This window comes from Cygnus atratus, chromosome 1 (assembly GCF_013377495.2).
Source record: "Cygnus atratus isolate AKBS03 ecotype Queensland, Australia chromosome 1, CAtr_DNAZoo_HiC_assembly, whole genome shotgun sequence".
In the NCBI taxonomy this organism is placed as follows: domain Eukaryota; kingdom Metazoa; phylum Chordata; class Aves; order Anseriformes; family Anatidae; genus Cygnus; species Cygnus atratus.
Genome location: NC_066362.1, coordinates 2,621,733 through 2,646,893, shown reverse-complemented (window position 1 = coordinate 2,646,893; position 25,161 = coordinate 2,621,733). Strand labels below are relative to the sequence as shown.

Genomic DNA, 25,161 nt, shown 5'->3' with positions numbered 1-25,161 from the left:
ATACATAGGCCAATGGGAAGTTATTCTTAGAGCCCTGCCCAGCTGTTGCTGCAGGATAACCAGCTCCTAATTACACCTTGAGATATCGCCGAACAAGACAGGGCACCTATGGCCAGGATCTGATCTAGACAAGAGACCGAATTGTGCTAATACAGGCCAAAAAAGATAATCACATGCTGTTTGTTAACAGGAAGATTAGAAGAGAGCTGATGTTGTATATGTACACGCAGGCTGCATTTGCAAAGGGAAACACAAATGTGTCCTGTACAGCATACAGGCATTTATTTTTGCACAGAATTAGGCAATTTCTCTACAACCAGTTCAGGGCAGGTATGCATACATAATTACACCAAGCATTAACAGCAACACCTATAGCTCAGGTTGCCTGACATGTTCTATAGTAGGACTCAGTTTTAAGGTCCTCATTACCTTGACAGACATTAACTGCTCAGTGGACAATTTCCCCAGCTCGGTGTCTGCCGCGGGCTAACATCTCTGGAGAAAGTTGCATTCACAATTGCTTGGGTAATTCTGAGAACTAAATTAGGAGAAAAGTTTTTGCAAGTTAATAATATTTTTGTGTGTGTTTGACCTTAGTTACATTCCTTCCACTGTCTTACTGGAAAGATTCCTTGCTTTGGAGCAGGTAGTCATAATTGGGAGAGTCCGCTCCTGCTGTCAAGGGGATCTTCTGGATATGCCTGAAAGTGTCTAAATTTGACTAGGTTACAGCACCTAATAATCGGTAAGTCACAGGTAGAGGATTTGCCTTTGCCACCACTCCCAGGACGGATCAGATGGCACTTGGGCTACCACCACAGGATGAGTAAAACATGCTCAACATCAGGGATGAAGGGACTAAGCAGGTTTTCCCTACACTTATTCACTGTGTCAGCTGGAGGCTGCTGTGGTGCTAAGCACTGCTGCAAAGGAAAACTCTTCTGTGCTCCCTGATGGAGTTATGCTGCAGCTCAGCTTAATTAACCCAACTGGCAAGCAAAAGAGGAGGAGGCTGTGACACAAGGAAGGGAAGGCTGGAAGTGGAGGAGGGAGAAAAAAAAAACTGGGTAGAGACAATTTAGTAAAAGGGATATGAGAAGAGACTGGGACACGTGGGCAGATTGCAGATTTGCAAGTTCTGTAAGAACTAAAACATTCCCCCTTCATGAATAGTGCATTGATCCCACAGCTCCTGACTCTCCTGATTCCCCTGAGATGGGCTTCCTCCAGCTACTGACACATCTGAGGTCAAATCAGTTATACAAGATTAAAGTCTGGGGGAGAAAACTCTGTTTTTGGCTTGCTCGTGAGCTTAGAAAACGTATTAAAACAAGAGGTGCGAAGGCAAGAAATAAAAAGAGGGGGTAAAAAAGAGCAAGGTAACTGCTGAAGTTTAGAAACAAACAATATTCCATAATGCATGGAATATTCCTGAGCCATTCTATGTGTGTTAAGTAGAGGCTGCATGAGCAAAGGACAATCCAATCCCCTTCCAACTCCTTCTCAACACCAATATTTAACACCAAGCCTAGAATATGTTACCACATCATGAGACTTCACAGAATCAGGAGCAGCAGCTCTCACTTACAGACTATAACTAAATATTTTAAAACCACACGGACTTTGGGAAGAGCAGGTGGTGCAGACCCTGATGACGTGACCTTGCTGTTATTTTGCCATCCTGTCGTACATCATCCTAACACATCACACCTTGTCCTGAAGGACCATTTCAGCTCCGCTCGGTAAAATAATACATTGCTGCTTGCAAAAATAACCAAATATTCCTACTAATATCCAGAACCCATCTCCAGAAGTTTCCATCCAGAAACACCCCAGGGAGACAGAGGTCCAGGGAGGAGAGGGCTTGGCCAAGGTGACACAGAGTCAGCATGGATGAGCCAGAACCACAGCCCATGTGCTCAATCCCCAGCTCACTGCCACAGAAACACAACTGTTATTCTGCAGAGCCATGTGTGCAGCACCAGGGGAACGTTCTTTATAGCTGATTTTCTCAATTATTTTATCCTACGGTGCAGGTTTTAGGAACACACGCATACCCTAATGGCTCCAGACTGGTAAATTCCCATCAGTCTTAAACCCATCCACTCTGCAAGCACTTTGCCAGCCTCAGCAGAATAGGTGCATTACATGCTCAAGTGTCATTGTTGAAGTTGCTTTAAATAGTCCAGTGGTCACTGTACTCAGCCATGTGTCTGCACGGACGAGTCCAGGGCGTCCTGAAATGATACAGGCTGCTGGCACCCGGCCTGCAGAGCTGGTGGGAGGAAGGGAGGAGGTGTCTGATCAATCCCCTCTGCTGCTAAAGCTCTCTGCAATCTATACGGGTGCATCCCCGCAGTGACAAACACTGGGAGGAGACACTGCCAGGCAGCCGCCAGCAACGGCACTCGGTAGGCAGCTTGCTGCTGCTGCAAAACACAGTTGCAAAAGGCAAATTCTCTCTTTCCCCTTCCGTAAATATCTCCCCTGGGCCAGGCTCCTGGACACAGATGGAAGGTGCAGATGCTCTGCACTTTGCAGGATCTGACCCTTCACTTAGCACGATGCTATCAGCAAATCAACGTCACCCCAGAGCAGCCACAAGGAGGGTGATTCAATTATTTTAGCTGTTTGCACAGCCTCCCAATTGCAGATGCATCACCACAAAGCATCAGCTGTATGAGGATGGGTGTTACACAGAAAAGCCAGCACCACAAACAGTCCTGTGAGCTCTTTCAGTCTGCAAAAGATAGTTTAGTGGGTTGCACTAACCAGCGGTTTCAGATCTGGATCTTACTACCCAGAAGAAAGTTGCTTGTTTGCTCAGTCAGCTGTGAGCAAAATGTCACCCCAAACTCTAATTTAATCCAGATTCAAACACCATCTGCTTTACCCTTGTCTGCTCACATACAGTCTAAAAGCACCTGTGTTGGGGGCATGGGGAAGGTGGGGGTGTGGGAAGGTCACCTCTGCTGGTGAAATCCTGGGCATTAGCAATGGAGCTTTTGGTAATAGGATGCAAGACCCAGAGAAACACCACAGAGCAGATGCGCAGGTGCTGAAAGATCAAGAGCCACTGAGGACTGCTCTCCACATGTCCTTCTGCTCCTCACAGTGCATCGCAATGCAAGCCTGCCCCGTGTTCCCACTGCCTCCATCCCTCTGCTCCTCCCGCTCTAGGACAGAGGGAGATCCAGCATGAGAGCCAACAGCTGCACTTTGAGCAGCACAACTCCTAAATACCATCAAAAGCATGCAAGCCCATGCCTGTGAACCCCTGCCTTTTCTGGGATGTGGACAAAACCGCTCTGATTCAGGAGCATCATCTGGGCTGCAGCCCCAGCTCCCGATGGGCTGGGACATGCAGTCTGGGGCTGGCGGGGAGGCTCGGGTGGCTGCAGATGGATTTTCATGACATGAGGCAAGCTCTCCGACAGGAGGCTGGGCTCAAATTCGCCCCGGTTTCAAAAGTTAGAACCTGTAAATCTTTTGCTTGCGTTAGAGAGGGAGGGAAATGCAGTTCACCTTGTTGGCGGTGGGGTTAGGCTGAATGCAGCTTTGGTTCGCAATGGGTGCTGCTGAGCTTATTAGGATGGGCCTGGGGAGCACATCTGGGTGCCACTTGTGGGTTTATTTGCTTTTTTTAAACTTACTAAAACAAAAGCTTAGCACTAAGGATGGACAGGGACTCCTCCAAAAAGCTGCAAGCCCACCTAACACCCCTTTGCCAGATGGACCCTTGCGAGGTCAGTGCTAGCAAATACACCCAGGAAACACAGAAGATGCCTGGACCAAATCAGGCTCCAAATCCATGGCCATGGCTCAACACTATGCGCCCATCACACCCTGTTGTGTTCTCTGCAGGTAGGAAATCCCCCATCAGCTGCCTGCATGGGGAGCCAACACCTTGCAGCTGCGGTCCTGCCCGGTGCCAGAGGGCTGGGATAAAAATTGTAGCGGTGTCCACAGGTGCAAAAAATGCTCTCGCAACTCAATGGGTTATGAATAACAAAATATTTCTGCTCTGTGGCCATCTGCATGCCATCCACCCCCACAAATCTGACACATTCCTCGTGCAGCTACAATACTCGTTTCGGGAAGAAAATTCCCTCTTTTCTCTGCCTTCAAATCATGCATGAAGGTAGCACTCAACAGGCAGTTTCACTGGTAGGACCCATGCAGACTAACATTGTGCCAAGCACCACGACCTCAGAACAGAGGTTTTTCTACAGAGGTGCCAGAAATAATACAAATAAACTCTTCTTCTCTCCTTGGCTTTATATCTACAGCTCCCACACATCACTACCAGCAGAGCTTTAAAACTAAAACAGACTGGGTCTACGTGGCTTGAATTTAGCCTGGAAATTTATCTCTTCTGCTGAAAGCTCTGTGTTTGCTTGATCTTCCTGCCTTCCAAGTTCTACAAGTGCCACATGTTGCACAGCTGGATTCCTGACAGAGAAAGAAAACAGGAGGGAAGAGAGAACAGATTAATATATATATATATATACACAAGCATGAACGCAATGGCCAAGGTTTTCTAAAGTCACCTGTGAACTTCAGCAAAGTACCTTCAAATATCTCCAAGGGACCTATGTGTCGGAAACAGAGCTCTTGAGCTTCCAAAAACTCTGCTCTCCATGGGCAGAAGAGGAAGGAAAAGGACGTGGGGCTCTGAAGGACTCGTTGCTCTGAAGATGCTCCTGACCAGCACTTGCAGGAAAGGATCTGCAGAGAAGACTGCATCAGGGAAGGCTGCAGATAAAGCAGCCTGGAGGAAGGATAGACATATGCAGCAATAAGGGAAACACTGACTGTTAATTCTAAAGCTTGCTGGGGTGTGACTATTAAAATAATAACATGTTTGTCCAGTTCCAGGAGAATTTGTTCACCCTCAGCAGCCGTAAGAGGGGAATACCCCCAGGCTCCAGCAAAACTGATGGTCTCGCACAGACGTGGGCAGCAAGGGCCCGGCGTGCCAAGCGAGCTGTAAAGCAAGGAAAGCTGAAGGGAAGAAAGCTTGATCATCTGAACCAACATTTAGAAAAAAAAAAAAAAAAGAGTAACCGCACCACGGGAGAAAATGAAGAAAATATTATTTCCTGGGAAATGAAGTGTTGCACTCCTTCTGCAACAGGAGGGGGAAAAAAATCAAAAACAAAGCAAACGCGAGATTCAGTTCATAAATACGGGAGAAGGTCAGCTTCCTCCTCACCAATAACTCAGTCCCACAGGAATTGAGCATGATATTTGATATAGGGCAGACATTTGATTCTTTCCTCTGTGTAGGAAGGCCGGAGACATTCATCTACCACCCCTCCATCCATGTTTCCCACCACGTAGCGGCATCACCACGGGCAGGTTTGGGTCCCTTCTGCCAAGCACCCTGCTTCAGCAACAACATATTGCAGCTTAAAATCCACTCCCTCTTAACCCTGACCTGAGGTTTTGTCTGTGTTTGGGACTAGGCAGTTTCTGTAATAACCTTCTGCCCACGAGGAGACCTTGGAAGAGGCAAATTATGGGTGGCAAAATAAGTCTCAGGGAGCTGCAGAACAGCACAAACCTGCACCTGGAGACCTTTTTGCTTATTATAAAATAAAGCTGCCTCTGTGTTACCAGGGAAGGAGAAGGAAAGATGGAAAGGGGAGAGAGGGCAACCACCAAATGAAACTTATGCATGGATGGGACCATGTTTTTCTCGTCCAATTCACTGTTGCATCTCTCTACATCATGCTGTAACTTTTGCAAATACTCATGCAGGTATGGAGGTGCCTCAGAATTTTCCTCCACACACACCCATACCCAAAAGGAGGGTAGGCAGAGCAGGTGAGCATTCCCTGAGTGACCCCTTTGCCATCAGCAGTGCCTGCACCAGACCAGCACCTTCTGAAAAAACATTAAAGTAACCCAGCTCACTGGAAGCCACGTTCCCAGACACAAAGGCTTTTCCAGGATTGCACCATTTATTCCCAGTCCTCTGGTGGAGCAAGACCCCAAACTTTTTCCTTTCTTCTCTCTCCTCCCTACAAACTAGAAAAAAAAAAAAATCCTTCTCCCTCCAGTGCCTAAGGAATTGCACAGAAATCAAGTGATGGTGGAGGAATAAGAACTGGACTTGTCCTAAATGCCTCCTCTCTCTGGCTGTGCAGCCAAACTTCTGCTCCAGAAATCTCATCCTGGACCTTCAAGACCTTTCCTAACAGTGGGCAAAATTGGCAGTGAACTGAGAAAAGCACTGGGTGACCAGAACGGCATTTTCTAAGCATGTTTATTTTTCATGTGTGTGTAAAAATGCATATGTTTTATACACATAGTTATATATGCTTGTGTGCAAGTAGTCTCACCTAAAGGAAAAAGGAATTTCAGCTTCAAGTGCAAATGAATGAGAGATTTGGACAGGTGCTGGCAGTGCAATGCCATGAAAAACCCAAATCTTTCTTACACTGTGGGACACTCAAGACTTCTTCTCTAAAGATAATGCAAAAACAGACCCAATCATCAGGAAAAAGGGTGGTGCATGCAAAAAACTGCCTTTTCTCTGGCTCATACATAACGCACAGTGCACGTGCGTGTGTGTGAGCCTCGGCTGAGTCAAAGTCTGAGGGCTGCCTGGTGTCAGCCACAGACTGTGCCAACGACAGCAGTTTCTGACAGCCTTTAATCACATCACTTACAGCCTCTGGAGCAGGGGGCGGGTGAGGGAGGAGGCGAGTGCTTCTCCTGCAGGGTGTAGCCATCCCGCTTCCTTTGCCAAAACGCGTCGCGTTCGCCCACTGATGGGTTTGTAATTGCAGCCCGTGCTGGGATGCGTTATCCTGAGGGGTAACAGAGGGCACAGCTGGGAGAGAAACCTGAGGAATGGGGGAGGAAAAAAAAAGGGGGTCCCACAGGTGGAAGGACATGGGGATGCACAAGGGTGGACCTGGTGGTGGCCTGGGGGACTCAACCCTGCTGTGCATCAAGGCATCTCTGGGGGGTTCAACACTGCAAACACCCCAAACATTTGGAAGCAACTGGGGGGCAAAGAGTTATCTCTATTTCCATGCAAAATAGGAAAAAAAAAAAAAAAGTGGGAAATATGAACAGACAGACGGTCACACCGAGAATGTGCCAGCCCCGCTACCCGCCTGCACCTTGGTTCCCCAGCACAAACACAAGAAATTATTTCTACCAGGTCTCAAGGATGCTGGAAAGTTCAGCTGAGCTTGTGAAGATGCTAAAAAATCCTCAGCTTAGTCCAGATTTGGAAGGCTTTGGGAAGAGTTTAGCAGTGCACCGTGTTCTGATTATTTACTTCTCTGTGCTAAGGAGAGACCTACTTCACACACCGCCTCCTGGAGAGGCGGAAAAATCAGGCATGTAAAATAAGAAGGAAATGGAAATCGATGTGATAGCTCCTTCCCCTTCCTAATGGGTAATACTTACCTAATTATGCCCGCTTGCCATTTCCTTTTCCTGCTTTCTTTGAGATGTTATGCAGTAAGAAATTTGTCCTAAAAGTTGTTACTTTCATTCCAAGGCATCCCTTTGAGCTGTTTGAATGGCTAAGGCAAGCAAGGGCAGCAACACCATTATAAGGGAAGGAAAAAAATCCTTTCTGAATGGCTCTGACAGTCACTGCTTTTAGTATCCAGCTCTTGCCACATGCAGCTCCCCTCCCTCCCTTCCCTTCTCCCTCTTCCAGCTGGGCAGAGAGGTGCAGCACCAGGGATGCCCTGTGCCTCCTGCCCTCCCTGGACCATGGTGAAAAGCTTGACCAGGGAGGGAAAGACGAAGACTGCAAAGATGTTCCGAGTCCAGCAGTTGAAATGACAGCTCACAGCTGGTGTTTGGGGAGAGACCCAAGACTTGATGCTCTCAGAGCTGGTGGGATCCAAGGTGGCATCCCACCTTGGTATCCCTTGAACGACCTCTCTCCAAGCACATTGGTGCTACAACCAAATTTCCAGGCAGCTCAGGATGGAGAAAAGTGATGGTAGAAGCAAAATATGATCCCTCTAGCTCCACCTTCACATGGGTGACCCTACCAAAACATAGCAAATTTTCACTATCTCCAGTCTCCTTCCTTTGGGGTAGGTCCCAAGTAGTGTTATGCTTAATTGCACTGGGAATAAGAGGGGGTGGCACTTGCAGAACACCCAGGAGCACAGAAAGTGTGCTCTGCTCCTCCCCTGCATGCAGGGAGGTGCAGCCCAAACAAAAACACACTTTCCACACCTTGCATCCTGCCTGGGTATGCATCCAGCCACTGGCATTACACTTAAAAGCTGCAGGAATCTCAGGGATCTCAGGGGATTCTGGCAGGGGGAAGGCTGAGCATTCAGCCCCCCATCCCCATCCCTCTTTCCACCTCCAAGCTACCCGTCCCAGGAAGGCCCCCAACCCCTGCTTTTGCACCCCTGCTCTTGCACCCCAGGTGTTTTTCTCTCTTCTCCGCAGGGAGCTCAGCTTCCAAGAAGGGAAACACAAAGCCCGAGGGGATTGACTTCAAGCGATGAAACGGGCCCTGTAAAGGAAGGTGTTTTATTCCTGCTCGAGGGGGGTGCTTTAAAGAGCCTCCTTTTGTTCCCTCAAAGGCTGGGAAGGATGTTCCCCAGTCGCAGGCTGGGGAGACGGAAGGCAGGAGGGGGGATTCAGGGAACTTCAAGGGCCACAGCCTGCAAACGACAGCAGAGATTGCCCCACACATCACATGCAGGATCCTGCAGTTGTCCAGCCATTCCTGCATCCTTCCCACCCCACAGGGCTCATCCCTCTGGGGAGCATCTGCTGCAGGTGCACGGAGAGCCCAGAGCAGCCCAAAGTCTGGAAAACCTGCGGAGTTTCTTCTTGACTATGTTTATTTTTGGTTTTCTTGTTTTGTTGTTTTGGGAGAGGAGGGTGGTTTTTAGGGTTTTGGAGGGCAAGGGAGCACAGGTTGCCCATGCATTTTGCCCTCCACCTCCAGGCTACACTGCATCTGCCCTGGCTGGAGGAAAAAAGCATCCCTGCTGCTCCCAGTGCCTCCAGACACCCCTCCATCCTCCCCTCCATTCACCTCCCAGCCCCACCAAGCCACCCCTCTGCAGCATATTCAGCATCCCTGGGGCTGTTGGGCTGTGAAGGACAGCGGGGCAGGGGGAGGTTTCCTCGCAGAGCCACCTCTGCAGCTCTGCCAGCCTCAAGGGGAAGCCGTGAACCCAGGCACCCAGCCCTGCATCCCCCCTGTGCTGCCCAGCCAGGCACTCCCCAAACCCATGGACATGTCTGGGGAGATGTTTAAGGATGCTCGTTGGATGACCCATCCTGCAAAACAGAACATCTGGGTGCTCAGCACCCAGGCTATACAGGAGATGCCTCTTCCTACTGCTGTCCTCATTCCTGGGGAGCAAAGGAAAACCCCAAAGTGGGATTTGTCCCACCCACGGCATCTGGAAAGCGATAGTTAGGGAAGGCAGAGGGATACTCCTAGCACGGCATCACCCGCGGGTTGCAGCCAGCACGGGAGCAGCAGCGTCTCCCCGCACAGCCTGGCGGGGTGCCCGGCTGCAGGGGGGCTCGGGAAGAGCAGAAGCCTGGGACAGGAGCACTGGAGGAGCTTCCCTGCCTGCTAGCACGGAGAGATGGGTTTGCAGAAAGGGCAGGACTTCAGCAAACAGCAAGGAGCAGCGCATGCAAAGAGATAAGAGAAGGTATTTACCAGGCAATCGCTACAAGGTCCTGTGAATATAGTATTTGTGATGGATGAATAGACATATTATTGCAGGACTTAATGCAAACCCGTTGCACCAAATGGTGACATGCGATTACTAGTTGGGAAATAACTAAGCTCATTATAATGAAGCGCTTCGCTCAAATCCCCCTCCAAAGGAAGGATCTGACGGAGGAAGGGACCTGTGACGGAACATACTGGGGGATTTGTTTAACCAGCTCAGCCCGCTGGGCTTGCACAGCACGGTCTCTAAAGCCCGGCTCATGGGGAAGGATAACCCCCCCGACCCGCACAGGCAGCACCCCGCACCCAGCACCGGGCTCATCCTGGCACCAACCTCGCATTTAGGAGATGAAAAGAAGCACCTTTTGCTAATAAATAATAATGCTAACTATGCGTTTCTATAGCAACTCATCACCATAGCAGCTCAGCACAGGAGGATGACTTAGGGCTGAGTCCTGCCTTCTTCAGGGTGAGGAGGCAAGTGCCCTTCTGGGGTGGCTCCGTCGGGGGCAGAGCTGGGGTGTAAACCCATAACCACCCCTCCAGGCTGTCCCTGAGTGCTCACAAACCCCCCTCCGGCCAGGAGGACACCGTGATGGGGAGAGCGGGGCCAAAAAGAGAAGATGCCCTGTGGCAGTCACGCACCTGGAGGGGAGAAATCAGCCGTGTAAATACCCCCCCGTGCCCCCCCCAGCACACGCACAGCTCAGGGTAACGCTCACAAAGCTCCACCTGTTGCTCTGCTTTGAGCAAGAATCGGAGACTTGTACCAAAATCGTAACAAATCAAGCAGGCTTCACAACACACTCCGGCGAGTCACTTTTTTTAAGCCAGCAAGTCATGCTAGTAAGTCATGCCCATTCTAATTTGCTTTTTTTTTAAACTAAAGTACCCAAATCACATGGAAAAGCCTTTGATTAGCTCCACAACCAGCGTGGTTATGTTCCCAGCTCACCTCCTCTCTCTTCTTTCCCCCCAGCCTAGAACAGCTCTGCCCATCACCACCTCCAGAAACCTTTTCCCAGCTGCCAGAAGAAGGGGACATGACCCAGGGATGGGTCAGTGGCCATCGGTGGCTACTAGCTCTGTCCACCAGGCTAGTTCTCAGGCCAGCGAGTGATCTCCCAGCCAGAGCCTCACTGGTTTTATCACCTTGTTGACCAAAAGTGAGTCATTTGTAAAGGTCATTAGGGCAAAACGCTGTGAGATGATGACAGTCACTTCTACAAGATGGGGGTGCCACAGCCCCCCACACTTGATAGATGGGGAAAAACAAGACTTGAAGAAGCCAAGGGACCTGCTGGGGGCTGTGGGGCAGCCCTCTGGCAAATCAAAGTCTCCCCCTGCCAGCCCAGAATAAGTTTCCGTAAAATAAAACAAAGCCGTGGCACACACACAGCACTTGCTGTTCCATCAATAGGCAATTGTAACCGGATACACCTCCTTATTCTCTAAATGAGTTTTCTTTCCAGCACTACATTACGGACAAATCCCCGGTCACAAAACAAACAAATAAATAAATCCCTTTTCAGAATCAAGTCAGGCAGGGCCACACGTATGTGCAGCGAATCTGCCAGCCTTTTCCCAACTTCCCTGCACAACCACCTTCCCTTTGGGGGCAGGAGAGGAGTGAAGAGGAAAGAAAAGTAAAGCAAAGACAGAAGAGAAGAAGAAACGAAGTGGCAATTTCCCCGTTAAGCTGGGGATCAATACAAGGGCTCATCCTGGTTTCTGTATCACAGGGGCGCAGCTCTCACTGCTCAAGTCCAGACTGACACAACTCCAGCGCTTGACTTATGAGTGCTTCGAGATATTTTTAATTTAAATCTCGCCGCAGCCGGGTACGGAGCCATCCAGGGTTTGATTTACTGCTGGTTCACCGCTCCGATCCCTATAACTCTAAACTCAGGCTCCAAACAGTTTAGCGCCGAGACGCTCGAGCATCGGTTGAGCATCGAGGGGCAAGTGCATGTTCCTTGCCTCGGATGCAATGAGTAAATAAATCGTGACCATTACATGCAGTCCTCAAGTCCAGCATCACATCAGGATTTCAAAGGAAAACAATATTGAGATGGAAGGACTCCACCACCCTCCGCTTTCCTCCCTCGTGTAGTGTTTTATGCTCAAGGAGAAACAACAGCCGGGTCAGGGCAGCTCATTTTGCAACCATTTACATGCGTTGGGTGCAGCATCGCTGCGAGGGTTCACCAGGCGTTGAGATTTATTCCCCGGCCCCTTGCATGAGCTGTGAGGAAGGGGAAGCGTGCAAGTATATATCATGCAAATGCCTGCGACGGGAACCTGCCCCATATTATCTGCATTAGAGCCACACATTCGCCCTGTCAGAAGGACAAGGGAGATTCGAGTGCCAGTCAGCTCCCGTAAATTTATGGCTGATGGCTTGGAAAGCCCCAGCAGACCGCTCGTGTATGGATGAGGCAGCTGGAGGGGAGCTCGGAGCCAGGGCTCCCTGCTGGGTCGCTCCAGCCCTGCTCACCGCAGCTTGCCTCTATTCCTACGCAGACAAAGCCTGTGAACTTCAACCTCCTGCCTCGTGGGTCAGGATTTCTCTTTTACAGCCTTAAACACTTCATTGGCAGCAAGGTCTGGAGTAAAAGCAGGTCCCATTTTTGCGGGCAGCCTCTCTCTTCCTAGCAAAATCCCCCCAAAGTAAGGTCCAAGCTACCTGTTGATAAGCAGCATAGCAGGGATGGGGGTTTCAGCCCAGTCACTGCTCCCACTCAAGACTTCAGGCTCTCTCTCCTCCAGCCCTGAGCACTGGGGGTCTTCTCCTGGCATCAGCATTGAGGCGGAAGCAGTGGTCACCATCCTACTTCAGCAAAGATTGAGTCTCCAGCAAGCTTCGTGCCACTGGAGAGCTGAGCTGTGTGTATTAGTGGTGTCTAGAATGGGACGACCATTGGGTTTCCAAAGCAAAGAATAAACTTTCAAAGTCCTCAGAGCACCTCTAAGGGTTCAAAGAGTATTTTTTTTGTTGGTCTGTTTGTCTTTTTCCAAAGGAAAGGGCTGCAGGATAGATGCGACCAACAGTGATTCCCACTGCAGGGGATGCAGGGCAGAGACCTGGAGCCTCTCGCCTGGCTGCCTGTTTAGCACCTTGCAAGACGTGACCAAGCAAGGAAGAGGAAAATTTGGCAGAATTGGCAATGAAGAATTTGGCCAATGAAGAACAAAGAAAAACAGAGACAAAAAAAAAAAAAAAAAAAAACATAACAAACAAACAAAAAATAAAATGGAGTTCAAGAAAATCACTACCCAGACTGTCCACATCACAATACAACCCATTTTTGCAATGATCACTCCATTTCCAAGGGTCATTAAAATATTTTTATACCCAATTTTAAATATACAGAAGCCAACCTTCATGGGAGCACAGCTGCCCCCTGGCCCGTGTGCTCACCCAAAGTGAGGGTTTCTCATTTTCCAGCACCCATCTGTCATTTAAACTGCAAAAATTGCAATCCTAAAAGTGCTCTGTCCTGATCAAGCACTACTTCTGGCTGCGGAAGCATGGGCTTGAGGGCAGGGGACCGCTCACCGCTCCCATTTCCAAAAAAACCTTGGGGTTCATTTTGCATCTCATGGTGCTGAGCGAGGGGTCCCTCCAGTAAATGGGGTCAGATTGAGCCTTCTGCTTCTCCCTGCCTCAGTTTCCCAATCTTTTGCAGAGGAATGAGGATACTTTCTCACTGTTTAAGTACTTCACAGCCTGAATGAAAAGCATTTGGGGAACCCTGTGTATTTATTTATGTTTTGGGTGAGGGTTTTTTGACGCAGGCTTCTTGAGAACTCCAACCCCGGGGATATAAAGTGCTTTTCAGCCCAGTGGCAGCCACGCAGGGAAGCACGCCCACCACTAGCATCCTGCAATAAGTCAGCGTGCTGCCCAGACGGGAAGTCTCATGGCCTTGGGCGCATGCAGGGGCTGGGGACTATTAACACAAGCAAGAAGGAAGGAGTCAGAAAGAGCCCTCTGAAGCCTCTCATCACACTGATGGGGAGCAGAAAGGGCTTTGTTTTTTGAGCCCCAAGCCATCTGAGGGCTTTGTGAAGGGGAACGGTCATACCCCAGAATAATATATTCTTTGCTGGGGGGGCAGGACATGAGACTTTGGAGACCCATCACTGCTGCAGCGCAGGGCTGATGCTGGGTCTCAGTTGCTATCAGTATCATAGGGGGATTGGGGCTAATAAATCAAGAAGAGCCAAGTGACTCCCAGGACAGATGATCACAGCATGCCACTGTGCTTGAAAATGCCTGCGCGCAATGCCAAGCCACAAACTTTGGCACCACCAGCTCCAAAACTCAAAAGCCCTACCTCCAACACCCTCCCCAGGCAGGATCCCAATGCACTAGCACGTAGAGCACAAGCCTACTGTGCCAGCGTCATCCTCAGCTTTTTAGGAAGCTTTTCAGAGTTCCCTTCCAAACAAGAAATTAATTCCTATGCAGTGTTAACCCTCGGCACACCCGAGCATCCGAAGACCTTGCAGGGCTTTTCATCCTGGGGCGCGTCGAGCGCGCGAATCAAAGCCCGGCGCTCGGGGAAGGAGGTTGGTTTTATCGCAACCCTTCAGCCTCGAGGAGATCGGTAGACAAAGCGATTGAGCAAAAGGAGAAAGACGCAGCACAAAAGGGGCTCCGGCATCCCTCCTCTCCTCGCTGCCCCCCCCCCCCCCAGGATCTGGCTGCTGAAGCTGGCTCCTGGCTCCCCCCCGGCAGATCTCAGCAGCGCTGGCGCTGCGCGCAGCCCTTCGCCTGGCCACATCTACAGGGCTGCCCAGCACCAGGCTCACGGCGAGTGCTGGCAGGTGAAAGCACGAGGGAAAGCTCAAATATTTCCTCTCCCGGTGGAGAAGTTCAGCTTCTCTCCCAGGATTTGCGATAGCACTCATCCCTCCGCTAGCCAGGCACGCTGAACAGACTTAACGACAGTCTTCAGCGCCTGCAAGGCTGAAGCAAAAAGCTTCAGCGAGCAAAAGCTTCCCAATAGCACCGTGATTGATCGTCAGCCTGTATTTTAAAACACCCGTCTCGGACATAAACTGTGCTCAGATCGGGTGGCTGTCATTTATTTTGCATCTTATGGATATCACCGAGCGCCGCGCATTTAAGATGGGGTGGAAAGGAAAAGCCTCGGACTGGTCCTTTAGGAAAGGAGACACCCCCCGAGAGGATGGGTCTGGGCAGAGGAGGGAAGAAAATCCCAGGCTTTCGTGGCAGGGCTGGGGTTGAGTATTTCAGCCTGGCTGCGCACGGAAAGCAGGCACACATCTGTTGCACCGCTTGAAGCCCGGCTCCGGCGAAGGGTCCCGCACACAAACAAACACACAAACGCTTCCCGAGGCAATCAAAGCATGAACGAAATGTGGCTCTCGTCCCTGAGACCTTAAGACAGTGGCTTAGCCAGGGGGAGGAAGCACCTAATCTCACACTGGGAGGCACACGCTGTAATTAAAATCACAGAGACCCCATGCTCCACTGGTCCCACCCGCTCGCGGATTTAACCAGCTTCCATAAACAAGACCCAGGTGAAACAGAGGACAGATAAAGAAAATAAGTTAGCACGCCTTATGCCTTCCGAAATATTTGTGTAGGGCTGGTGCACGCTCAAGATAAGTCCCCAGCAGGCTGCAAGCAGTCGCATCGGCTTCAAAAATCCCCTGACACCACCACTGTCCCCTTGCAATAAGAGCATCCTGGGGGTCCCGGTCCAAACCTCCCTCCCAGCATCGCTCTCCCCCCTGACCTGATCATCCTCCCGTACCCAAAACCTCACATCCCAGGCGCCGGAGGGAAGCCGCGAAAGACCCAGGTGCGTTTCCAGCCAGCTCCGTGGCACGGCTGCCGCTGGCTGCCCGGCGGCGAGGCTGCAGGGCGAAGCGGAGCCAGACGCGGGGTGGAAGTTGAAGGGAGAGGAGCGCGGCCACACGCTTCCCACCTGGTCCCTTCTGCCAAGGCGAGTCGTGCAGGTCCTACACCCGAATCCAGCAAGGCGAGGGCTGCGTCCCTTCCCCACAGCGGGGAGCAGATGGGGCTCCAGCAGGCAGGTTTCCTCTGGGCTGGGGATGCAGCAGCCACATGCAGCCACTCCAAACCCAAACAGCGCTCAGCCCTGCTGGGGCTGAGCAAGTGGGTTTGTTTATCTGGGAGGAACTCATCTGCTGCCGGAGTATTATATTTCCACCGAAACCATGTGCGGCTCGGTGTTTAGATCACTTCTCCCTGTCTGCATAATTTAGGGGCATATGTCTGATAAACGCGGAGCATCAATAGGCAGGTTTCGGTTGCAGCACACACACACACGGAGGGAGGGAGGAAGGGAGGGAGGGAGGTTTTTACAGCGCTGACTCCGCAGCCGGGATTTCGGCAGCCCAACTCCCCGGCACCTTGCGGGAAGGGGAACGACGGGGGTCTCCCCCTTCCCAACACGGTGTTCCCCGACGGGGGTGGCCCCTCTGTCCCCCCGTCCGTCGGTCAGCCTTTTTTGGGGGGGCCCGATCCTCCCCGAGAAAAGGGCTCTGCCTCCAGCCCCGTCCAGCTGCAACCTCGTCGGGAGCAGGAAAAGTTTGCGAATGCCTCCAGCCCGGGGGAGGCACTGGGGCACCGAGGGAGGGGAATAACCCCCCCGGGGGGGTCGGGGTGGCCGGGGGGGGGGGTGGTTAGGGACAGGTCGCAGCGCTGAAGCTGCTTTCTCGGGGGAGAAAAGTTGAGCTTTGTGCCTGGGGAAAAAAAGCCACCGGGGACCAAAATATCCGGGTTTTGGGGGGGGGGGGGCACGCGAACAACGCTTCCACCACCCCCCCTCGATGTGGGATGTGGAGGGTGGGGGACAGGGGGGCTCCCCGCTGCCACCCCCCCCGAGCATCCTCCCGAGATGGGAGCAGCGGAGGGGCCGTGCCCGAGCCCCCCCGGCTCTGCGGGTCCCTGCCCGACAGCCCCGACCCCCTCCCACGACCCGGGGGGGTGGAAAAAAGCACCGGGGGGGGGGGGGGGACACACTCCTCCTGGGAGCCTTGCCCAGGTGTGCAGGGCAGGTACCGCTGCAGCCCCGCCGGCCCTCCCGGGGCATCCTCTGGGGCATCCTCCCTCCGCTCCCCGCTTCCCGAGCAGGGCGAGGGGGGGGGGGGTTCCTTACCTGGGAAAGCTCCTGGCTTGCTTTGGGTGGGTTTATTATTATTATTTTTTAAATATATATATATATATTTTTTTTCCTCTCCTTTCCCCCCACTTCAGTCTTCAGAGCAGGCGCCGCATTGACACTGCAGATGGTCTGTGTGTGTGTGTGTGTGTGTGTGTGCGTGTGCGTGTGTCTCTCTCTCTCTCCAATCCCAAATACTCCACGGAGGCGGAACGCGGAGAGCCCCTCTCCCTGCACTGGGCAAACCGCGTCTGGCTCGCCCAGAGGGTTGGGGGGGGGGGAGTGGGGGGGAGAAGAAAAAAACGCAGCTCCACTTCTCACTCCCCCCCCACCCCCCCCCACCCCCCCCCTCCTTCCCCAAATCAACCCCCTCCCACCTTCCCCCGGCCCTTCCTTCCCTTCCTTCCCCCCCTCCCCAGCCTCTAAATCGAGAACGGAGGGGGGGACCCAGGAGCCGAGCGGGGGATGCGCTCCGGGGCCATGCCTGGCTCCGCGGCCGCCTCCTGCCCGCCGGGGAGGGCTCGCACTGCGGCTGTCTCGCCAGCCCTTCCTCCCCAGCCAGCCCTTCCTCCTCGCCAATGGTGGCTGCCGAGCGGGCTTTGACACCCAGGCTCTTTTGCAAACACGCACACACCCCTCTTTTCCCACTCCCCCCCCAAAAAAATAAATACTCGGAGAGGTGTGGGAGCACCAGCCCAGCACGCCCGGGAGGGATAATAATTATTATTATTATTAAAAAGTAAATAAAAACGGGAATAAAAATCCTTTTACGTTTCTCTCTCTTTTTTTTTTTTTTTTTTTTTTTTTTTTTTTTTTTTTTTTGCAGAGAGTGGCCAGTTGCTCCTCCTTTCCCCAAGCCCACCCACCTCTGAGAGAGGGGAGAAAGCGGAGGGGGCGAAGGTTGTCGCCGGAGGGGGGACCCGAAGCTGCTTTTCCTCGTCCCGGAGTTTGCAGGGGATGGGGACGGGGACGGGGACGGGGACAGGGACGGGGACAGGAGCGGGGCCGCCGCCTCCGAGCGCGCCCGGGGGCTGCGAGCGCCGCCGCCGCTCTCCCACGGCAGCAACTCGGGCTGCTCTGCCTCGATTCCTCCCGGTGCCTTCCTTCGCTCCCTACTCACTACTGACACCTAGGATCTCCGAGCCTGATTGGGCTAATTGGGAAATGTCTCTGCCCAAAAAGAAAAAAAAAAAAAAAAAGAGAGAGAGAAAATAAAATCATCTCAGGGGATAATCAAACGCGTCTTGCTGGCTCCTCCATCCCCAGAAAAACCCTTCCCGGCACCTCGGCTCTGGTTGGCATCCTCATCTCCCCTCCTTCCCCACCCTGTGCCCTGCTCTCTCCTCCTGCTAGGACAAAACGAGGAGGGGAGCCCCTCAGAGCGGGCATGGGGGGGCTCAGAGGAAGATCAATCCCGCAGCTTGGGTGAGCAGTAATCCTAGAGAGCAGCTGCAGGCTGCTCTGCTCTCCGGGTCTTCGCTTAATTCCTGGCAGCCGCAGGAAGAATGGTATTTTTTATTTTTATTTTTATTTTTTTTGAAGGCTGTTAGTGCATAGTGATGGAGTTTCGTGTCCAGCCGGCTGCTGGCCTGGCTGCCCCACGGAGCAGACCCTGGGCTCCCCTCCAGCCAAAAGCAGAGCACAGCAGCTTTCGGGAAGGGAAGAGATGCTCAGGGGGTGTTGGCAGTGCGGGGAGCCCAAACACTGTGATGATGGGCAGCGAAGAGGGCGAGCAAAGAGGGATCCAAATGGGAAACCCTCCTCTGCTTGTGGGGCTGTTGGCCATGCTCACATCAACACAGGGAGGGGAAAATCCTAGGGGTGCTCCTGCTGCTCCCCCAAACCCTATGCATGATGGAGGCATCCAGCGGGGTGCGGGGCTGGGTGGTGAAGGGGGTCCCAGTGCTTGCAGCCAGCAGCTCCGTGCTCGGAGGCAGGGCTTGCCCCTCGGAGGTGCATTGTACAGCACCAAGCACAGCAGGGCTCCCGCTCTTCCCCACGGCTTCTGCCATTCACAGAAAGCAAGGATTAATCCAAGCTTTGTATTTTTAATTATCTCAAATTTATGCCACAAAACACGGGGGCCGGGGGCTGCCTATTTGCATCCTCCGAGATATTTATTTTTAAACAATGTCATGTTTTCCTTAAAACAAGTTTTATCTCCCTGGCGCGTGCCTGTGTGCGCGTGTGTGTTTTGCCTGAGCTCTGGTTTACATTTCCTGATGGATGGATGGGGATTCAGAGCCCTTTTTTTAAGGTGGTGCATAAAATTTATTTATTATTCTTTATCTCCTGCCTCTCGCAAGGAGTCATTTGTTTTCATTCAGAGAAATGAATGCTATGTGAAGCCTGAAGAGTAATAACACAGCAAAATGACAACGGAAGAGCGAGAGAGAAATCTGAAAGATACAATGGCAGGTTAGTAACCTCTAAAGATCACTGCTGTTGTGAACAGCACAGTATTATTTAATGTCCAGTCTGGCTTGCAGTTCCATTTAATAAAACATACGAAAATTTCAGGAAAATTTGGTCTTTAAAACCGGGCTGTTCCGCTGAAAAGGGATAATCTGGATACGCCGGGATTACTTCCCACTATCTGGCGGGGAGGAAGAAATTAATACAAACTATTTCCACTTCTTAAGACAATGACATGAATCGATATATCCCTGGGTTCATACAGGAGTGACAAATGAGACTTTATTTATAGGCCTTTCTGTGAACTAGGCAGTGAGGCTGGAGGAGGGCTAGGGCTGGAAAACCCAAATGCCCCCTCCACAAAAATTGTGAGTAGCTGCAGAAAAAGGACCCAAGGACAAGGGGAACCCAGGCTCACCTCGCTGTTGTCAATGGGATATTTCACCCAGGGCTGCAGTGATGGCAGAGATCATGGGTGCCTCTGGACACCTGAAAACTCAGCTGGGCTCAGCACCAGACAGCTTCAAAGCTGCCCTCAGCATCATCTGGGAAGAGCCAAAAGCAAGTTGCTTTCATGCAGCCAAGCTGCAGTGACCTGTTTCCCCCAGCTGCTGTCCCCAAACACCCTTTGGTCCCCCATTTCTCACAGTGTCCCGGATGCTACCAGCATCACTTCAGCCCTCTACCAGCAAGCAGCACGGTGGCAAACAGCACACCCCTCTTTCATTTCATGCCTTGTTACCCGAGCCACACACAGGGATCATTTCCAACAACACCCAATGCCTCAGATCACAGAAAACATCTATTTTTATTGTGGGTGTACAGCCACATGCGTTAAGACTCAACTGCCCCCCAGTGACAGAGCATAGAAAAGGGAAAGGGAAAGGGAAAGGGAAAGGGAAAGGGAAAGGGAAAGGGAAAGGGAAAGGGAAAGGGAAAGGGAAAGAAAAGAAAAAGAAAAGAAAAAGAAAAAAAAAGAAAAAAAGAAAAGAAAAAGAAAAAGAAAAAGAAAAAGAAAAAGAAAAAGAAAAAGAAAAAGAAAAAGAAAAAGAAAAAGAAAAAGAAAAAGAAAAAGAAAAAGAAAAGAAAAGAAAAAGAAAAAGAAAAAGAAAAAGAAAAAGAAAAAGAAAAAGAAAAAGAAAAAGAAAAAGAAAAAGAAAAAGAAAAAGAAAAAGAAAAAGAAAAAGAAAAGAAAAAGAAAAAGAAAAAGAAAAAGAAAAAGAAAAAGAAAAAGAAAAAGAAAAAGAAAAAGAAAAAGAAAAAGAAAAAGAAAAAGAAAAAGAAAAAGAAAAAGAAAAAGAAAAAGAAAAAAAGAAAGAAAAAGAAAAAGAAAAAGAAAAAGAAAAAGAAAAAGAAAAAGAAAAAGAAAAAGAAAAAGAAAAAGAAAAAGAAAAAGAAAAAGAAAAAGAAAAAGAAAAAGAAAAAGAAAAAGAAAAAGAAAAAGAAAAAGAAAAAGAAAAAGAAAAAGAAAAAGAAAAAGAGGGTTGTGCAAGAAGTTTATCTGGTGTCCCCCCCGCCATTTCATAAGTTTGTTAAAGCAGCTCGGGGTTTAAGCTGCTCAAGGAGCCGCTTGCTCTGGCTCGGGGCTTGTGCCGAGCACAATCCCTACATTGCAGCGCCACCTGCAGCGGCCGCGCTTCGTGGCAGCCCTGCACATCCCCGCAGCAGGGCGAAATCTTCCCCAAAAAAAAGCCCAGGGAAGGGGCTGCTGGCTGCAGAGCTTCTTCCTCCAGGTCTTTTTTCACCACTCTCCGTGCCCTGCAGTCTTTCAGGCGTTGGAGATTTGAGTAACCTCTCCCCCTCTGTTGACACCTGAAAGAATTGGGCTCTCCGGCTGGCTGTCACTGCCCCTGCTGCTGACAAAGGATGTCTTTATCATGTTTTGGAAGGTGGTAAAATTAATTAGGAGTTGTTTTAATGCTGTGCATTAGCATTCCTGACACCCTAAGAAGGGATGGGATCAGCTCTGCCCCAAAAGGCAGTTCCCTGTCTGGGTGCTGGCTGTCAGGGTTGTCATGCTATCAGCTTTGCAGCAGTTTTACCAGCCTCAGGAAGGGTGATGTTGATACAAAATGAGACAGAAACACTATGAAAAACCCTTCAGGATAAGAAGAGGTTCACAAGGAAAAGCAGGGGTTTGCCATTTGGCCACCAGCCACTGCCTTGTCCTTTGGCCCAAACCTCTCTGCACCCAATTCCCAATGACAGGTGGGGGAAAAAAGCCCTGAAGAGGATGCATCCAACCCTTCTTCCATTTTTCCTTGGCCAAGCATGTCTTTGGTGACTTGGGACTTGTGCACTGGCTTATTTGAGACCCCTGGGGTCTCAAATTTGAGGCCACTGGTTTGCTGCATGACTTCTGGCCAGTCCTTTTGCTTCCCCGCCAACCCTCTCAGGTGTGCTTTTGGGGGTGGATTTCTTAGTAGGGTATTTCTGTGAATAACATCTACACCAGCTATCTCATGTCAAACTATCATCTGGATTAACACACTAGGTCACCAGGTTAGTTACCAGGAGCTTTCCAGAGTTATTCCAGAGTTCCCCTGCTCCTGTTCATCCCTCCCCATCTCTACATTTCCAGTGCAGGTAGAGCCCATCCTTCTTTCCAGGCAGACCCTGGGATTAGAAAGATGCTCATTCCCATGTCGCCTGTCCACCCGGACTGGATTTATGATGCACGCAGGGTGACAGCATCATCTGCACCATTTTCCCATCCCATCCACGCTCTCCCTGTCCCAGCTTCCCCCCACCGACTCAGGAGCCATCCCTCCACTCTCCCCCTGCCCTCCCCCTTGAAACTCCCCTAGGAACAATTTTTCTTCCTCTCCCTTCAAATATTTGTCGACCATTATCGCCGCCGGTCACACCCAGGCTGTCATTTGTCCAAAGAAAACAGAAGGGGGATGGCCACAGAAGAGGGGCAGATGGACGGAGGCAGGGTGAAATGAGAGCCAGGGGAGCAGTCAGGCCATAATGATAAGGAGAATATAAAACACAGGCTGGGGCTGTCGAATTAAATGAGGGGGGCACATGAGAAGGGCTACTTCAAGCTGCAGGAGACGGGTGAGGGAAATGCTATGGAAGCAGGCAGGTGGAGTGCTACAACCAGAAGCAGTCAGACAAAATCATGTTTTTTTCTTTATTTTGGAGGACAATGCAAGGGAGAAGAGCAATCAATCCCTGTTGCAGAGGGCTGGAGAGAAGCAGGGAAGGATAAGGAGTGAGAAGGTGTCAGAGGTGGAGGGATGAGATGGAGAAATTGATAAAAGAGGTGGAGGAAAGTGGGCGATGCAGGAGGAGCTGGAGAGTACCTGGAAGGAGAGAGCAGGAGGCTCGATGCCAACACGTGTGGCACAGGACATGAGAGGGGCTGCTGGATCCTGCCAGGGAGATGCAGTACTTGAATCAGAGGAAATCCAAAGGAAAACGGGACAGGCTAAAGACGGGAAGGGCCAAATCCAGAGATTAAGGCTTTAATTTCAGATCTGAGAGCCTGGGTTGGGCTGACTGCTCTGATGCTTCTTCTCTGTGACGTTGGTCACTGGGTTCTCAGGAGGTCAGGGAGGAGATGCTCCTGTGGGTACCATGAACACGGGAGAGAGGACAGGAGCCAGGTCGGATTCACAGAGACTGCCCCAGGAAGACCCAGAACTGCCCACGCCTTGCAGGTGGTGATAAATCTGGAAAGGCATTTCAGACAGAGAGCAGGGAAAGGAAGCGGGACACCTACTTTCCAGCCTCCTGAACCTCGCCGCTAATTGCTGATGTCAATCCAAGCTACTTCTGAACTAGGGGTATTTATAAAGCTGCTTTCCTACGTAGCTTTGGCATTTTTCTCGCTCAAAGAATAGCTACCCAGACACCTACTTCCACAAAACTTTTCGGAAGAAGATCATCTGGCTGGCTGTCAAATGTGGCTGAAACTGCCCCAAAACCAGAGGTAGGCGTGGATAGACAGCACAGTTGCAACAGGTTTGTTTTGTTAGCACACCAAGCTAAAAGAAAAAAGGAAAAAAAGAAAAAAAAAGAAAACAAGAAAAAAAGAAACACACACACACACACAAGAGGCAGCAAAGCAAGCCCAGCAGTTATGATTTTTTTTTGTTTCAACTCATGACTTTTTATACAATTGCATGGAAACGGGAGGGAAGGAGAAGGAGGGAGATTAGCCCATATTTTTTAGCATGTGGGGTTGGCAGCACACGTAGAGATACCCACTTAGTGAACGTGGGAGACGGGGAGGGGGAGAAGCATAAGCTGATATAGGGATGTTGTGGGAACCCCAGTGAAGAATAGCTATTCTTATATGTCAGCTTCATCACCATGGTATCAGAAAGGAAGAACAGAAGGAGAAATGACAGAAAATGGGGGGGAGTGGAGCAAGACAACTGAAGAAAGAGAAACAGAAAGGGGAAGTAAAAGCCATTTCCCCCATGAATGATATCGCCTGTTAAATCACTGGTGTGTGGTCACCCTGGTACCCTGAATTTACAGAGAGAATGATGCCATTAGTTCCTTTATACAGCATCCCTCAACATTCACATCTTAATGCTGAAGTGGGGCGTATTCAACCAGTCCTTCCCTAAGGCTTCAAATAAATATATATAAGCATATATCCATTCTAAGTCCTACTGTTAAAAACAGGACAGCTGCCTTCCCTGCTTTATTTATTGGTAGGACCTATACAAAATCAGCTTTGTTGCCATCCTGTGCCAAGTGAATTTATCTGTGGTGAAGACGGACCTTGCTGTAAGGTAACTTCAAAGAGCTGTGACCCCTTTGCAGTTCCATAACTTGACGGTGTAACATCTCAGGAGTGCAAATTATAACTTGCTTTCTTCTATAAAACTATTTTTCTTGCCCTCCTTTCACCTCTGAGTGTACAAAAATTGCCAAGCAGCTCAGGATAATGGTCTGTGAAGACAGATTCAGCCTTCAGCCATGGCCACTGAGGATGCTTAGGGCCACCACACAAGAGGTTTTCCCTCTGTAGAGGAACACCTCCGTACTTTCCATGACACTCCTACGGATGTTCCCATCACCAATGTTTATTTCCTTTCAGAGTCATGCTGAGATTTCCACCTCTCTGCTCTCTCTGGCAATGAGCTCTGCAGGCTAATGAGGCTCCATGGACATCAGCTGGAAGAAAACACCTTTCAGGTTTTCTCCCTCACCACTTCTTGGGAAGATCTCTCTCATTCAACTGAAGCAAAAAAGGGGCACGACTGAATATTTTAATTATTTTCCACCACTCTCCCAAACCATCACTTGCCCTTTTAAGGGGGCTTTTCATCCCAACCTCCTCCCAAGTCTCCGATCACCAGCAGTTACTTCTTTCCCACTCCTCTTTCCATCCGGATGCAACTCTCCAGATGCAAGAGCTGTCTTTGCCTCATGAAGTTGCTCAGCACTTCAGCCAGAGCCTTTGAATAAGATGACCCCATGTTCTGTCTGTAAACCCCGGTCATTTTGTAAAGCTACTGGCACCGATGTCTGCATTAGGGCCCTTGAATTAAATAGCTCAGCTCCATCTATTTGAAACCATTTGACTTCTCACCCAAGCGACTTGGCATCATCCCTCCCCACCTCCTAACACCTTTTGTGCAAATCTCCACTGAAGAAATAAAAGCCGCTGCAAGTGTAAGCTGGCCACGCATGTTGTAACCCTTTGTTATCTTGGGAGCCCCACTCAAATGTACAGAGAGATAATGTTAATGGAGTGATGCGTTTTGTCTGATCTGGGGTTGTCTCTGAAAGATAAATGCCAAGGCAAAGCAGAAATATTTAATCAAAAATAAACCACCTCAACGTGTTGTATATTTTTTTTTCTCCTATACAGGCAAACCTTGGTCCTGTCATGGCAAATTATTTTGCCAGCATTATCTC

The 25,161-nt window shown here is 50.4% G+C and overlaps 1 protein-coding gene and 1 long non-coding RNA gene across 13 annotated transcripts in view; one reads left to right on the top strand and one right to left on the bottom strand.

Moving 5' to 3' along the window:
- PLXNA4 (plexin A4) overlaps nt 1–17,018 on the bottom strand; it is a 418,723-nt gene extending 401,705 nt beyond the window's left edge. For 3 of the 12 annotated variants that reach the window (XM_035566568.2, XM_035566567.2, XM_035566569.2), the window contains exon 1: nt 15,661–15,823. The gene's annotated coding sequence lies outside the window, so the exon portion shown is untranslated. Of the gene's footprint in view, nt 1–15,498; nt 15,597–15,660; nt 16,123–16,857 lie in introns of those variants that run through there. The other 9 variants (XM_035566562.2, XM_035566564.2, XM_035566563.1 and 6 more) reach the window with 9 other exon arrangements.
- Nucleotides 17,019–18,261: 1,243 nt separating this feature from the next.
- Nucleotides 18,262–24,884, top strand: LOC118258071 (uncharacterized). Its single transcript, XR_004781788.2, has 3 exons — nt 18,262–18,368; nt 19,167–19,278; nt 24,338–24,884. It is a non-coding gene; the product is annotated as an uncharacterized LOC118258071 (long non-coding RNA).
- The last annotated feature ends 277 nt before the right edge of the window (nt 24,885–25,161 follow it).